This window comes from Aquarana catesbeiana, linkage group LG04, assembly GCF_042186555.1.
Source record: "Aquarana catesbeiana isolate 2022-GZ linkage group LG04, ASM4218655v1, whole genome shotgun sequence".
Taxonomy (NCBI): domain Eukaryota; kingdom Metazoa; phylum Chordata; class Amphibia; order Anura; family Ranidae; genus Aquarana; species Aquarana catesbeiana.
In genome coordinates, this window is record NC_133327.1 from 681,336,875 (window position 1) to 681,351,232 (window position 14,358).

The 14,358-nt window shown below is 47.4% G+C and overlaps 1 protein-coding gene and 1 long non-coding RNA gene across 3 annotated transcripts in view; one reads left to right on the top strand and one right to left on the bottom strand.

Moving 5' to 3' along the window:
- Positions 1–645: 645 nt before the first annotated feature.
- LOC141141058 (uncharacterized) lies at positions 646–10,349 on the bottom strand. The gene is made up of 2 exons (XR_012244040.1): positions 10,213–10,349; positions 646–1,007 (listed from the first exon to the last, which is right to left on the bottom strand). It is a non-coding gene; the product is annotated as an uncharacterized lncRNA (long non-coding RNA).
- CMTR1 (cap methyltransferase 1) overlaps positions 10,313–14,358 on the top strand; it is a 79,231-nt gene continuing 75,185 nt past the window's right edge. Inside the window, exon 1 of one of the 2 annotated variants that reach the window (XM_073628737.1) lies at positions 10,313–10,468. The gene's annotated coding sequence lies outside the window, so the exon portion shown is untranslated. Of the gene's footprint in view, positions 10,554–14,358 lie in introns of both variants that reach the window. The other variant, XM_073628738.1, reaches the window with a different exon arrangement.

A 14,358-nucleotide genomic window follows, 5' to 3' on the forward strand; every position in this document is an offset into this window, starting at 1 on the left:
GGTAAAAAATAAAAAATAAAAAGCAATATACTAGTGCAAAAGAGTTTATATGTGAAGCTCCAAAATGGCCAAATGTCCAGAAGCATTCAAGTGACTCTTGTGTTCAGCAAAAAACAGGTGACTCATGTGATCCCCCTGATGGGTCCCCACTCACCAGCTCCCTGTACCCCTACAGGGGTAGTAGGCATGTAGGATAGCTTTGGATGGTGTCCCTTGGTGGCTCCACTCGTGGTCCGTCTCCAGCTTGTGGTGATCTATAGGACCTCTGCAGTTCTGTCCACCCCGTCATATCCTATAGATCCATATATATCTCTATACTGGGGGCCTATAGATCCCTATATATCATGATGGGGGCCTATAGATCCCTATATCTATATTACTGGGAAGGGGACCTATAGATCCATATATCTATGTACTGGGAGGGGCACCTATAGATCCCTGTATATCTATATACTGGGGAGGGGACCTATCGCTGTGTGCAATTCACGGCTGATCCGGAGACAAGATGGGAGAACGCACGGGCGAGCGGCAACGCTGCAGAGGGAGGATCTACCAGGCGGAACGTTGTCACCGGAAATGAGGAAGTCTGGAGCTACTGGCAGGATCAACACTTATCTACTAACAGAAGGAGAATACACACAGACAGACGATTGGATTTGGAGTCTTTAATAAAAAGAAAACCAATGAGATTTATTACCGATATGTTACCTTTCCTCCTCTGGAGGATACAAAGAGATCCATTTCTGATGGAGATACAAAGAGATCCATTTCTACTGAAGATACAAAGAGATCCATTTCTGATGGAGATACAAAGAGATCCATTTCTGATGGAGATACAAAGTATCAGACAGGTGATCACAGCTCTGAGCACAGACTGGGATGTAGTCCGGTTCTCCCATATGAGATTGTGATTGGTGGGCTCAGTGACTCCGCCTCCTCACAGATCAGTTTGGAACTCAGGGCTGTACTCGGGATCACCTACCTCCAACCATTGCAGGATTCATCTACTAAGTAACAGATTTAGAATAGTGACTGATGGTACATATAAAAGAAAGGTGGAGAAGGGCAGTGGGGAATCGTAGAGGAGACGTACAAGATGATGGAAGGGCGGTAGGTAAGGAGTGGAAGGAAGCGAAGGGGTGAGGGATGGTAGAGGAGTAGTGGGAAGATGAGAAGTAGTAGTAAGGTATGGAAGGTGGGCAAGGTGAGACGTACTAGTAGTAGTAGGGTATGGGAGGTAGGGAAGGCGAGACGAGATAGGGAAGGTGAGGAGCAGTAGTAGTAGTAGTAGTAGTAGTAGTAGTAGTAAGGTGTGGGAGGTGGGGAAGGTGAGATGCGGTATAGGTAGTAGTGAGTTATTAATAGAGAAGTGCGATGTACAGTGGGTAGTATAGGTAGTAGTAAAGAAGAATGATGTACGGTGGGTAGTACTAGTAGGTTAGTAGTAGAGAAGTGTGATGTGCAGTGGGTAGTACTGATAGTAGTAGGTTAGTAGTAGAGAAGTGTGATGTGCGGTGGGTAGTACTGGTAGTAGTAGGTTAGTAGAAGTATGATGTGCGGGGGTAGGACTGGTAGTAGTAGGTTAGTAGAAGTATGATGTGCGGGGGTAGGACTGGTAGTAGTAAATTAGTAGTAGAGAAATGTGATGTGCAGTGGGTAGTATAAGTAGTAGTAAGTTAGTAGTAGAGAAGAATGATGTGCGTTGGGTAGTAATAGTAGGTTAGTAGTAGAGAACTGTGATGTGCAGTGGGTAGTATAGGTAGTATTAAGTTAGTAGTAGAGAAGAATGATGTACGGTGGGTAGGATAGGTAGTAGTGAGTTATTAGTAGAGAAGTATGATGTTCCGTGGGTAGTAGTAGGTTAGTAGTAGAGAAGAATGTGGCAGGGTGTACTAGTAGGTTAGTAGTAGATTAGTGTGATGTGCAGTGGGTAGCACTGGTAGTAGAGGTAGTATGGTGTAGTGGGTAGTATGGGATGTGCAGTGGGTAGTATAGGTGGTGGTAGGTTAGTAGTAGAGAAGGGTGATGTGCAGTGTGTAGTACTGGCTGTAGTATGAAAATATGGGGAGGGGGGATTTTGGGACTTTAAATGATGCACATAGAAATGTTCCTCCATCCCGGGTTCAGATACACAAGAAAAGGGAGGTTGGGACTTTAGATGAGGCCATTGACTAGTGGAGGTTGTAAAAAATTGCAAGTTAGACTTACCGGTAACTTGTTTTCCAATAGGCTTTCAGGACAGCACCCGAGAGATCATGGCTCCTCCTCCCACAGGAAACACCTCATCAATTAAGTCTTTAAATTGGAATCCTCCACGTTGCCTCATCAGTTGTTTGTAGAGAACTCCAGCCCCAGCTGCAACACATAAGCTACAGTTATATCATAGTATTACAGCATTAGCATAAACAAAGGGCGGGTTACTGCTGTCCTGAAAGCCTATTGGAAAACAAGTTACCGGTAAGTCTAACTTGCAATTTTCCAAAACGTCTTTCAGGACAGCACCCGAGAGGATAATCGAGACTTACTCCATTTAGGGTGGGACAACAGCCTGTAAGACTTTCCTTCCAAAAGCCTGGTCCCCAGCCGTCATGAGATCTAACCTATAATGACGGGCAAAGGTTGTCAGACTTGTCCAAGTAGCTGCCTTACAGATTTGTTCGGGGGTGGCGCCAGCTTTTTCTGCCCAACTCACCGCCGAAGCTCTTGTAGAATGAGCCCGGACATTTAATGGACTCTCTTGACCTGTAAGGGAATAGGCTTCTGAGATAGCCATTCTCAAACATCTGGCAATGGTTCCTCTAGAAGCTTGTCTTCCTTTTTTATTACCGGAAAATAAAACAAACAGAGCATCTGAACATCTAAAGTCTTTAGTGTTTTCCAAGTAACTCAAGACTGCTCTTTTAACATCCAGGGTATGGAATTCTTCTTCCTTCTTACCCGATGGATTAGAACAAAAGGTAGGAAGTATTATTTCCTGAGTTCGATTCTGGATCGAAGCGACCTTCGGCAAAAAATTAGGATCCGTCTTCAGAACAATTCGGTCTGAAAAAATGGAAAAGAAAGGCTCCCTGATTGATAAGGCTTGCAGCTCACTGACTCTTCGAGCTGTTGTAACAGCCACTAAAAACACTGTTTTCAAAGTAATCAATTTCAGGGAGGCTAAATTAATGGGTTCAAAAGGTTCCTTGGTCAGGGCCTGTAGAACAACCGATAAGTCCCATGCTGGACAGCTTTTGATTACCACTGGTCTAGACCGGGTAAGAGCTTTGAAGAATCTTATTACTAGGGGTTCTGATGAAATGGATTTTTCCAGGAATACCCCCAGCGCAGCAACTTGAACCTTGAGGGTGCTGACCGCTAAGCCCTTGTCCGCCCCTTCTTGCAGAAACTCAAGCACAGAAGAAATTTGTTTTGGAGATCTGTCAGATGCTGTGCACCAGGAGTTGAAGATTTTCCAGACTTTGGAATAGATTGCGCTTGTAACCTTCTTTCTACTGGATAGGAGGGTAGCTACCAACCTATCCGAGAAACCTTTCCTCTTCAGGAGCTGCTCCTCAGTAGCCAGGCCGTGAGCTTTAGTTTTGCTACTTCCTGGTGAAGCAGAGGACCTTGTAACAGAAGGTCTTTTCTTGACGGAAGGTGCCAGTAAGGTTCTTGTTGCATCTGAAGAAGGGATGAAAACCAAGGCCTTTTTGGCCAGAAAGGAGTGATGAGGATCACTGTTGTCTCCTCCTTCCTGATTTTTGCTATGACCCGAGGGATAAGCTGAAACGGGGGGAATGCGTAACAGAGGTGAAACTTCCAATCTTGTGCCAGAGCATCCACTCCCAGTGATGCCTCGTTCCTGTTCAGGGAGAAGAAGCGAAACATTTGCGAGTTTTCCTGGGTGGCGAAGAGATCCACTCTTGGGCGCCCCCATTTCTGCACTATTAACTGGAAGACTTCTGGATTCAATTGCCACTCTGCCTCTAAAATCTGGTTCCTGCTTAGGAAGTCCGCTACTCTGTTTAGGGTCCCTTTTAAATGGACCGCGGACAAGGATAGAGTATGGAGCTCTGCCCAACTCAGAATGCCTTTTGCCAAGCTCTGCAGAACTTTGCTTCTGGTTCCCCCCTGTCTGTTTATGTAAGCCACCGCCGTGGCGTTGTCTGACAGGATCTGAGTATGTTGCCCCTGGACTTCTTCCGCAAAGGTCAGTAAGGCCATTTCTATAGCTTTTAGTTCCCTCCAATTTGAGGACCTCAGCGCATCTCTTGTGTCCCACGAGCCCTGGGCCCACCGGCCGCTCATATGAGCCCCCCAACCCCAGGAACTGGCATCTGTTGTCAACCTCACCTGAGTTGGAAAGGACCATAACAGCCCCTCTGAGTACCTTGTCTGGTTCTTCCACCACCACAGACTTCTTTTTACTGAAGTAGGGATCTTCACTAATGAATCTAGTGAATCCTGCTGGTGACTCCAGGTTTTTAACAGGAAACTTTGCAGAGGTCTGAAATGGAGCTTTGCCCACTGGATGGCCAGAATGGAAGAGGTCAGGGTTCCCAATGCTGACATAACCTTCCTGATGGACAGAACTTGATTGGACTGTAGCAATGACACCACTTGTACCAACTTTTTCTGCTTTTCCTCTGGAAGAAAAACTTTTTGCTCTAAAGAGTTGATACGGAAACCCAGGAATAACACTTCCTGTGAGGGAATCAGATTTGATTTTTGAAGGTTTAAAATCCACCCTATGGATTCTAGATGAACACGGGCTCTGAGCAAGTTTTCTTGAAGACCTTCTCTGGTCTGTGCAAAAAACAGCAGGTCGTCCAGATAAGGAATAACTGAGATCCCCTCTAGACGCAGAGGCGCCAGAGCTTCGGCCATTATTTTCGTGAAGACCCTTGGGGATGATGACAGACCAAACGGGAGTGCTCTGAATTGTAGATGTACCACCTTCTTCCCTTCTTTCAGTGCTAACCTCAGATATTTCTGTGACCTGGCGGCAATAGGAATGTGGAGGTAGGCATCTTGTAAATCTATTGATGCCATATAGCACCCTTGATACAGGAGGTTTCTTACTGAAAATATTGAATCCATCCGAAACCTTCTGTATTCTACCGATTTGTTCAGCACTTTGAGATTCAGGATAAGACGGAACTTTCCTGAAGGTTTTTGAACCAGAAAGACATGTGAGTAGAACCCCTGGAAGAACTCCACCGCTGGGACCGGAACAATGACTCTCTGATTTTTCAGCTCCTGAATTAGGGACTTCATGGCGAGAGCCTTGACTGCATCCCTTGGGACGTTTGTCACCAGGAATCTTCTTGGAAGTTCTTCCGTAAATTCTATCACATACCCCTGGGAGAGCATATTTACAACGAATTGATTTGAGGAAATGGCTCTCCACTGAGGAAGAAACTCCTGGAGTCTTCCCCCGACCTTGACGGAGTCATTGTGATTTTGCGGAGGCCGCAGGAGGATTGAAGAGCACTCCACCCCTACCTTTGGGCTTCTGAGAAGACCATGACTTCCTCTTGCCCTGCGTTTTTCCTTCCTGCTGACCTTTTTGGGGCTGAAAGAAACGCTTATGGGTTTGCACCTGTTTCTTCTTAACCGGAAACGACCTTTTCTTATCTGCTTCTGGCAGAATTTGTTAAAGCTGCTGACCTTGCTGACATGCGGATAGATTCCGCAGACGCATCCGCAATATATGAAATTGCTGCAGACAGGGTTGAAAAAGAGTCTAGAATCTCCTGTTTTGAGGAATCTGCTATTACATGGGCTTTCAACTGGTTAACCCAGTGATCTAAGTTCCTTGCAACACAGGTTGTTGCCATTGCTGGTTTCAGATTGTGCATTACTGATTGCCAGGTTCTTTTAAGAAGCAGGTCCATCCTTTTGTCCATGGGCTCCTTCAGAGTGCCCATATCCTCAAAGGCGAGGTCCGTAGACTTAGAGACCTGAGAAAAGGCAGAGTCCAATTTTGGAACCTTATTCCATATAGAATCTGGATTCTCATCAAATGGAAATCTTTTCTTGTGAGCCCGGGAAAAGAAAGGCTTTTTCTCAGGTTCCAGCCACTCTTTTTTAATCATATCAGTGATAATTGAATGGACTGGAAAAGAACGGCCTTTTGAATCTCCTAAACCAGCATACATGCGGTCATGCAGGGAGAGTTCCTTCTTTTCCTCTTCTATCCCCAAAGTGGCATAGATTACCTTCAGGAGTCCTCCCACCTCTTCTAGTGACAATTTGTATTTAGAAGCGGTATCTGATTCATTTTCCTCCTCCTCAGAATCTGTATCATCTGGAGCGAGGGAAACGGACTCTTGAGAAGCGTCCTGGGATATCGGACCCCCAAAAATTATTTGAGAACCACTCTGGGGTTCTGAAGATGGCTGCGGAACCAGAGGATCCCTAGAGGGACCTGGCTCCTCTCTTAGGTTTGACCTAAAAGCTTGAAAGGTGGCCCGGAGCTCATCCTTTATTGTTGACACCAAGTCGCCACATACGGATGGAGTCTCCTCTCTGACCAAACTTGTAATGCACTCTGCACAAAGCGTTTTGGTCCAAGCATCGCTTAATTTTTCTTTGCAGACAGGGCACCTTTTCTTGACTGGTTGGGCAGAACCTTTGGCCTGGACAAACAGAAAAGAGACATGGAACCACGCTTAAAAGGCTGTAATACAGCGCAAATAATACACCCAGGTGCACTAAGGAAGAAACATCTCATTTTCCATGTGCCCAGCAAGCCACCACCACCTAATCCCCTGTAGTAGGGCAAATATACTAAATCTAGCCACTACAACATACCTTCTGCAGAGGGGGTGGGGAAGGGTGGGTGGTGGGGGAAGGGGGGGGAAAGGGTGAGTAACCCCCCCACAGGAGAAAACGGCCCAGAGTAATAGAGGACACAGTCCCTTACCTTAGCCTTGCTGGCGCCTTGGCTTGCCCCCTTATCCGCTGCATCGCTATCCATAGCTGTCTGCGGTGCGTGGTGAAAATGACCGGTTCCAGATTCGAAAACGCCGCTGCGCTGACCTGGAACCGGAAATAAAGGCGCCAGGTGACCCTGCCCTCTCCCACTGCGCTTTGCGCCGGAAATGACGCACGCGCCGACCCGGAAGTGCTGCCTCCTCCCTTACAGGACGTGGCTGAAGCGCTCTTCTGCCACCAGCAAGATGGCGGCCGCCACCGCTCATCCCTCATGTAGAAGGGAACATAGGACGGCCGCCCGTCAGGCAAAAAATTTTGGAGGCAGCACCCCCGGACGTACAGGCTCTCCCTGAGCACGGAAGAGGGAGAGGGAGCCCACGGGACCGTCCATGTAAGAGGCAAGTGGGAGGCTCACTCTCCTAGCCTAAAAAAAAAAAAAAACTTAACAGGTGAGAACCTGTGTCTCCCAGGATAAACCTGAGAGATCATGGCTCCCACCAGAGGTGTTCCTCCAGCTGGAGGAAACACAAAAAACTGATGAGGCAACGTGGAGGATTCCAATTTAAAGACTTAATTGATGAGGTGTTTCCTGTGGGAGGAGGAGCCATGATCTCTCGGGTGCTGTCCTGAAAGACGTTTTGGAAATTAATGTATAAATAAATTACAATTATGAACAGACAAGTAAAAACTGTTCCTTTAATTTATACTCACACATACATTCAGGACATGGACATCAAAAAAATATCACGATGGAATACATATTGGCCTCACGGTATAGGATATAAAATGAATTGATGAGTAAATATAAGTATATACAGACATGTCATCTGAGCGACACATTGTAATGTTATAAAAGATATGTATACATTGTAAACATCATTGGTTGTAGATAGTGGGTCTAGATCCCTATTGGCAGACATATGATTGCTTTCTAAATTACCGACGCGTTTCGTTAATGGCACACTTCTTCAGCTTCCGGGAGAGACAAATCTTTCTGGCCCTGGCTCCATACTCACCTTACACCAATGTACTTTATCTCATGTAAGTAACCAGGATTGACAACCTTGCCCGTTCCTGTTACTCCTAGTGCTGTATTAGACTAAAATTATATTCTATATTTTGTAGATACTTTTGAGCATCCGCCCCCTGAGGAAGTGTATCATACACAAAACGCGTCGGAAATTTAGGATGCAGTCAAGTCATATGCCTGCCAATAGGAATCTATCTAGACCCACTATCTACAACCAATGATGTTTACAATGTATACATATCTTTTATAACATTACAATGTGCCGCTCAGATGACATGTATGTGTGTGTGTATGTGTATATATATATATATATATATATATATATCCCCCTTTCACACTGAGCCGCCCCCGGCGGTGAAACGGCTGTACCGTTGTCTTTGCTGCGCTATTCTGCCGCTAGCGGGACGCTTTTAACCCCCGCTAGTGGCTGAAAAAGGGTTAAAACTGCCCGCAAAGCGCTGTTACAGCAGCGCTGCCCATTGATTTCAATGGGCAGAGGCGCTTTAGTGAGTTCACCACTCCAAAGAAGCTGCTGGCAGGACTTTTTCTGACGCCCCGCCAGCGCAGCACTCCAGTGTGAAGGCTCTCGGGGTTTTCACATTGGAGCGGCTGTTTCAGGGCGCTCTGCGGGCGCTATTTTTAACGCTGTAGCACCTGCAACGCACCTCAGTGTGAAAGGGGTATAAATGAAAGGAACAGTTTTTACTTGTCTGCTCATAATTGTGATGTATTTATACATCATCTGTGCCAATGAAATGTTTTTACAACCTCCACTAGTCAATGGCCTCATCTAAAGTCCCAACCTCCCTTTTCTTGTGTTCTGGTTGTAGTAAGTTATTAGTAGAGAAGTGTGATGTGCAGAGGGTAGGACTGGTAGTAGAAGTATGATGTGCAGGGGGTAGTATAGGGAGTAGTAAGTTAGTAGTAGAGAAGAATGATGTGCGGTGGGTAGTACTGGTAGTAGTAGGGTGTAGTGGGTAATATGGGATGTGCAGGTTGTAGTAGGTTAGTAGTAGAGAAGTGTGATGTGCAGTGGGTAGGACTGGTAGTAGTAGGTTAGTAGAAGTGTGATGTGCAGTGGGTAGAATAGGTAGTAGTAAATTAGTAGTAGAGAAGTGTGATGTGCAGTGGGTAGTACTGGTTAGTAGTAGAGAAGTGTAATGTGCAGTGGTTAGTATAGGGAGTAGTAAGTTAGTAGTAGAGAAGAATGATGTACAGTGGGTAGTACTAGTAGGTTAGTAGTAGAGAAGTGTGATGAGCAGTGGGTAGGACTGGTAGTAGTAGGTTAGTAGTAGAGAAGTGTGATGTGCAGAGGGTAGGACTGGTAGTAGTAGGTTAGTAGTAGAGAAGTGTGATGTGCAGAGGTAGTAGTAAGCTAGTAGTAAAGAAGAATGATGTACAGTGGGTAGTACTAGTAGGTTAGTGTGATGTGCAGTGGGTAGGACTGGTAGTAGAAGGTTAGTAGAAGTATGATGTGCAGGGGGTAGTATAGGGAGTAGTAAGTTAGTAGTAGAGAAGAATGATGTACAGTGGGTAGTGCTAGTAGATTAATAGTAGAGAAGTGTGATGAGCAGTGGGTAGTAGTAAGTTAGTAGCAGAGAAGAATGATGTGCGGTGGGTAGTACTGGTAAGTTAGTAGAGAAGAATGATGTGCGGTGGGTAGTACTGGTAGTAGTAGGGTGTAGTGGGTAGTATGGGATGTGCAGGTTGTAGTAGGTTAGTAGCAGAGAAGTGTGATGTACAGTGGGTAGTACTGGTTGTAGTAGATTATTAGTAGGGAAGTGTGAAGTGCAGTAGGTAGTACTGGTAGTGGGTAGTATGGGAAGTGCAGTGGGTAGTAGTAGTAGTAGGTTAGTAGAGAGGTGTGATGAGCAGTGGGTAGGACTGGTAGTAGTAGGTTAGTAGTAGAGAAGTGTGATGTGCAGAGGTAGTAGTAAGCTAGTAGTAAAGAAGAATGATGTACAGTGGGTAGTACTAGTAGGTTAGTGTGATGTGCAGTGGGTAGGACTGGTAGTAGAAGGTTAGTAGAAGTATGATGTGCAGGGGGTAGTATAGGGAGTAGTAAGTTAGTAGTAGAGAAGAATGATGTACGGTGGGTAGTGCTAGTAGTAGAGAAGTGTGATGTGCAGTGGGTAGTACTGGTAGTGGTAGGGTGTAGTGGGTAGTATGGGATGTGCAGTGGGTAGTATAGGTAGTAGTAAGTTAGTAATAGAGAAGTGTGATGTGCAGTGGGTAGTATAGTAAGTAGCTGACCCCCCCACCTGCTCACTGAGTAGTCCCGGGATGATAGAGTCCTCCTCCTTGTCCCGGACAGGAATGGAGACAATCCCCCAGCGCCCTCTCCCCCGCACTCTCTCTGGTCTCTGTAGCATCAGGCAGCGGACAGGACAGCCCGTGTGATGTCACCGGCGCGACGGAAGGACCCCGGCGGGCTGTGAATGACGTCATCTCGGCGCGGCGGGAGGACTGGAGGACCCGGCTGGCGCGACTAAACAGAACGAGAAACGAAACCGGACGGTGAGCGGAGAGACAGCGAGAGATCCGGGGAGATCAGATTACACGGAGAGAATACCCCGGTCATAGGAAGACACCAACACACAGTGTATGGGGGAGGGGGGTGTTTATTTACAATGTGTTCCCTTATCTGTATCTCCCCCTCCCCCTCCTCCTGTCAGGTGACACCAGGAGCTCCGTGCTGCTAACCCCTTCACTGCTGACCCCTACCCCTCCCCCCCTCCCCACAGTGCTGGGATAGTGAGACTGACAATCACTCCGTCCTACAACTCTCTACAGAGATACGTGTTATATCCTCTACTACCTACTGCACCCTACTACTACTACTACTCGCTACACCCTACTACTACTACCCACTGCACCCTACTACTACTACCCACTGCACCCTACTACTACCCACTGCACCCTACTACTACCCACTGCACCCTACTACTACCCACTGCACCCTACTACTACTACCCACTGCACCCTATTACTACTACTCGCTACACCCTACTACTACTACCCACTGCACCCTACTACTACCCACTGCACCCTACTACTACTACTCGCTACACCCTACTACTACCCACTGCACCCTACTACTACCCACTGCACCCTACTACTACCCACTGCACCCTACTACTACTACCCACTGCACCCTACTACTACCCACTGCACCCTACTACTACTACCCACTGCACCCTACTACTACCCACTGCACCCTACTACTACCCACTGCACCCTACTACTACTACCCACTGCACCCTACTACTACCCACTGCACCCTACTACTACTACCCACTGCACCCTACTACTACTACCCACTGCACCCTACTACTACCCACTGCACCCTACTACTACCCACTGCACCCTACTACTACTACCCACTACACCCTACTACTACTACCCACTGCACCCTATTACTACTACTCGCTACACCCTACTACTACTACCCACTGCACCCTACTACTACTACCCACTGCACCCTACTACTACTACCCACTGCACCCTACTACTACCCACTGCACCCTACTACTACTACCCACTGCACCCTACTACTACTACTCGCTACACCCTACTACTACCCACTGCACCTTACTACTACCCACTGCATCTTACTACTACCCACTGCATCTTACTACTACCCACTGCACCTTACTACTACCCACTGCATCTTACTACTACCCACTACACCCTACTACTACTACCCACTTTACCCTACTACTACTACCCACTTTACCCTACTACTACTACCCACTGCACCCTACTACTACTACCCACTGCACCCTATTACTACTACTCGCTACACCCTACTACTACCCACTGCACCTTACTACTACCCACTGCATCTTACTACTACCCACTACACCCTACTACTACCCACTACACCTTACTACTACCCAACTACTACTACCCACTGCACCCTACTACTACCCACTGCACCCTACTACTACTACTCACTACACGCATGGGGTCTCAAACTGGCGGCCCCTCCAGCTGTTGCAGAACAAAAAGTCCCATGAGGCATTGCAAGGCTGACTGTTACAAGTACGACTCCCACAGGCTGAGGGAGGATGGGACTTGTAGATTTGCAACAGCTGGAGGGCCACAGGTTGAGCATCCATGCACTACAGACTGCACCCTACTACTACCAGTACTACCCACTGCACCCTACTACTCCTGTCAGGTGACACCAGGAGCTCCGTGCTAACCCCTTTACTGCTGACCTCTACCCCTCCCACCCCACATCCCCCCCAGTGCTGGGATAGTGAGACTGACAACCACTCCGTCCTACAACTCTGTACAGAGATACGTGTTATATCCTGTGTGTGTGCAACCCTACTACTACCCACTGCACCCTACTACTACCAGTAGTACTACCCACTGCACATCACTCTCCTCTACTACTAATCCCATACCACCTACTACACCCTACCACCTACTACTACTACTAACCTCATACTAGTACAGTAATATGTACATCACATAGTGTGAGTGAATGGGCAGAAGTGCGATCCTCAAACACATAACACAGAACTCAGGTGAATAGAAGAATGTGAAGAGGTAAAATGAAGATAATAAATTGAAAAATCCCAAAGAACAGAAATCAGGGAATGAAATACTAAATGATGGATAAATGTGAATGATGATGTGATAATAAAGTGCCAATCAATACATATCAATGAAAGCTAAAAAACAGAACAAACTGAGGATGTGATTCCTTATAGAAAGTGATAATACAAAGATGAGTGGTGAGTCCCTTGACCATGCGGAGTAGTGAGCCCCTTGACCATGCGGACTGGTGAGCCCCTTGACCATGCGGAGTAGTGAGCCCCTTGACCATGCGGAGTAGTGAGTCCCTTGACCATGCGGAGTAGTGAGTCCCTTGACCATGCGGAGTAGTGAGTCCCTTGACCATGCGGAGTAGTGAGCCCCTTGACCATGCGGAGTAGTGAGCCCCTTGACCATGCGGAGTAGTGAGTCCCTTGACCATGCGGAGTAGTGAGCCCCTTGACCATGCGGACTGGTGAGCCCCTTGACCATGCGGAGTAGTGAGTCCCTTGACCATGCGGACTGGTGAGCCCCTTGACCATGCGGAGTAGTGAGTCCCTTGACCATGCGGAGTAGTGAGCCCCTTGACCATGCGGACTGGTGAGCCCCTTGACCATGCGGAGTAGTGAGCCCCTTGACCATGCGGAGTAGTGAGCCCCTTGACCATGCGGAGTAGTGAGTCCCTTGACCATGCGGAGTAGTGAGCCCCTTGACCATGCGGACTGGTGAGCCCCTTGACCATGCGGAGTAGTGAGCCCCTTGACCATGCGGAGTAGTGAGCCCCTTGACCATGCGGAGTAGTGAGTCCCTTGACCATGCGGAGTAGTGAGTCCCTTGACCATGCGGAGTAGTGAGCCCCTTGACCATGCGGAGTAGTGAGTCCCTTGACCATGCGGAGTAGTGAGCCCCTTGACCATGCGGAGTAGTGAGCCCCTTGACCATGCGGAGTAGTGAGCCCCTTGACCATGCGGAGTAGTGAGCCCCTTGACCATGCGGAGTAGTGAGTCCCTCCATTCCATTGTGGTGACACTGAAGTGTTCTCTGACCTCTCACCTCACTACTGTAAGGGGACAGGCTGATTGTCTCCAGGGCCCCTCCTCTGGTTGGTCCAACTGGGAAGACTCTAAATGGTGCGTCCTCAGAGGGGGTTCCTCCCGATATCCTCCGTGTTGGTAAATAAAAAAAAAGAGGTTCTAGATGGTTTAGTGCTGCTTAACCGAGTTTTTATTTGGTTAAAAACATGGCTAGTTTACTCACTCACAAAAATCAAACATACTCCATGAGCGGCGAGCTTGTAATCCTGCGTCACTTCCGGTGTGTATATCACTCAGTCCCGATGCGTAGCGTCACGCCCACGTGACTTCATCAGGGAAAAATGACTCTCCTCTACTACTCACCTAATACTACCCACCACACTCCTCTTCTACTTACCTAATACTACCCAGCACACTCCTCTACTACTTACCTAATACTGCCCACCACACTCCTACTACTTACCTAATACTACCCACCACTCTCCTCTACTACTTACCTAATACTACCCACCACACTCCTCTTCTACTTACCTAATACCCACCACACTCCTTCTACTTACCTAATACTACCCACCACACTCCTCTACTACTTACCTTATACTACCCACCACACTCCTCTACTACTTACCTAATACTGCCCACCACACTCCTCTACTACTTACCTAATACTGCCCACCACACTCCTCTACTACTTACCTTATACTACCCACCACACTCCTCTACTACTTACCTAATACTACCCACCACACTCCTCTTCTACTTACCTAATACCCACCACACTCCTTCTACTTACCTAATACTACCCACCACACTCCTCTACTACTT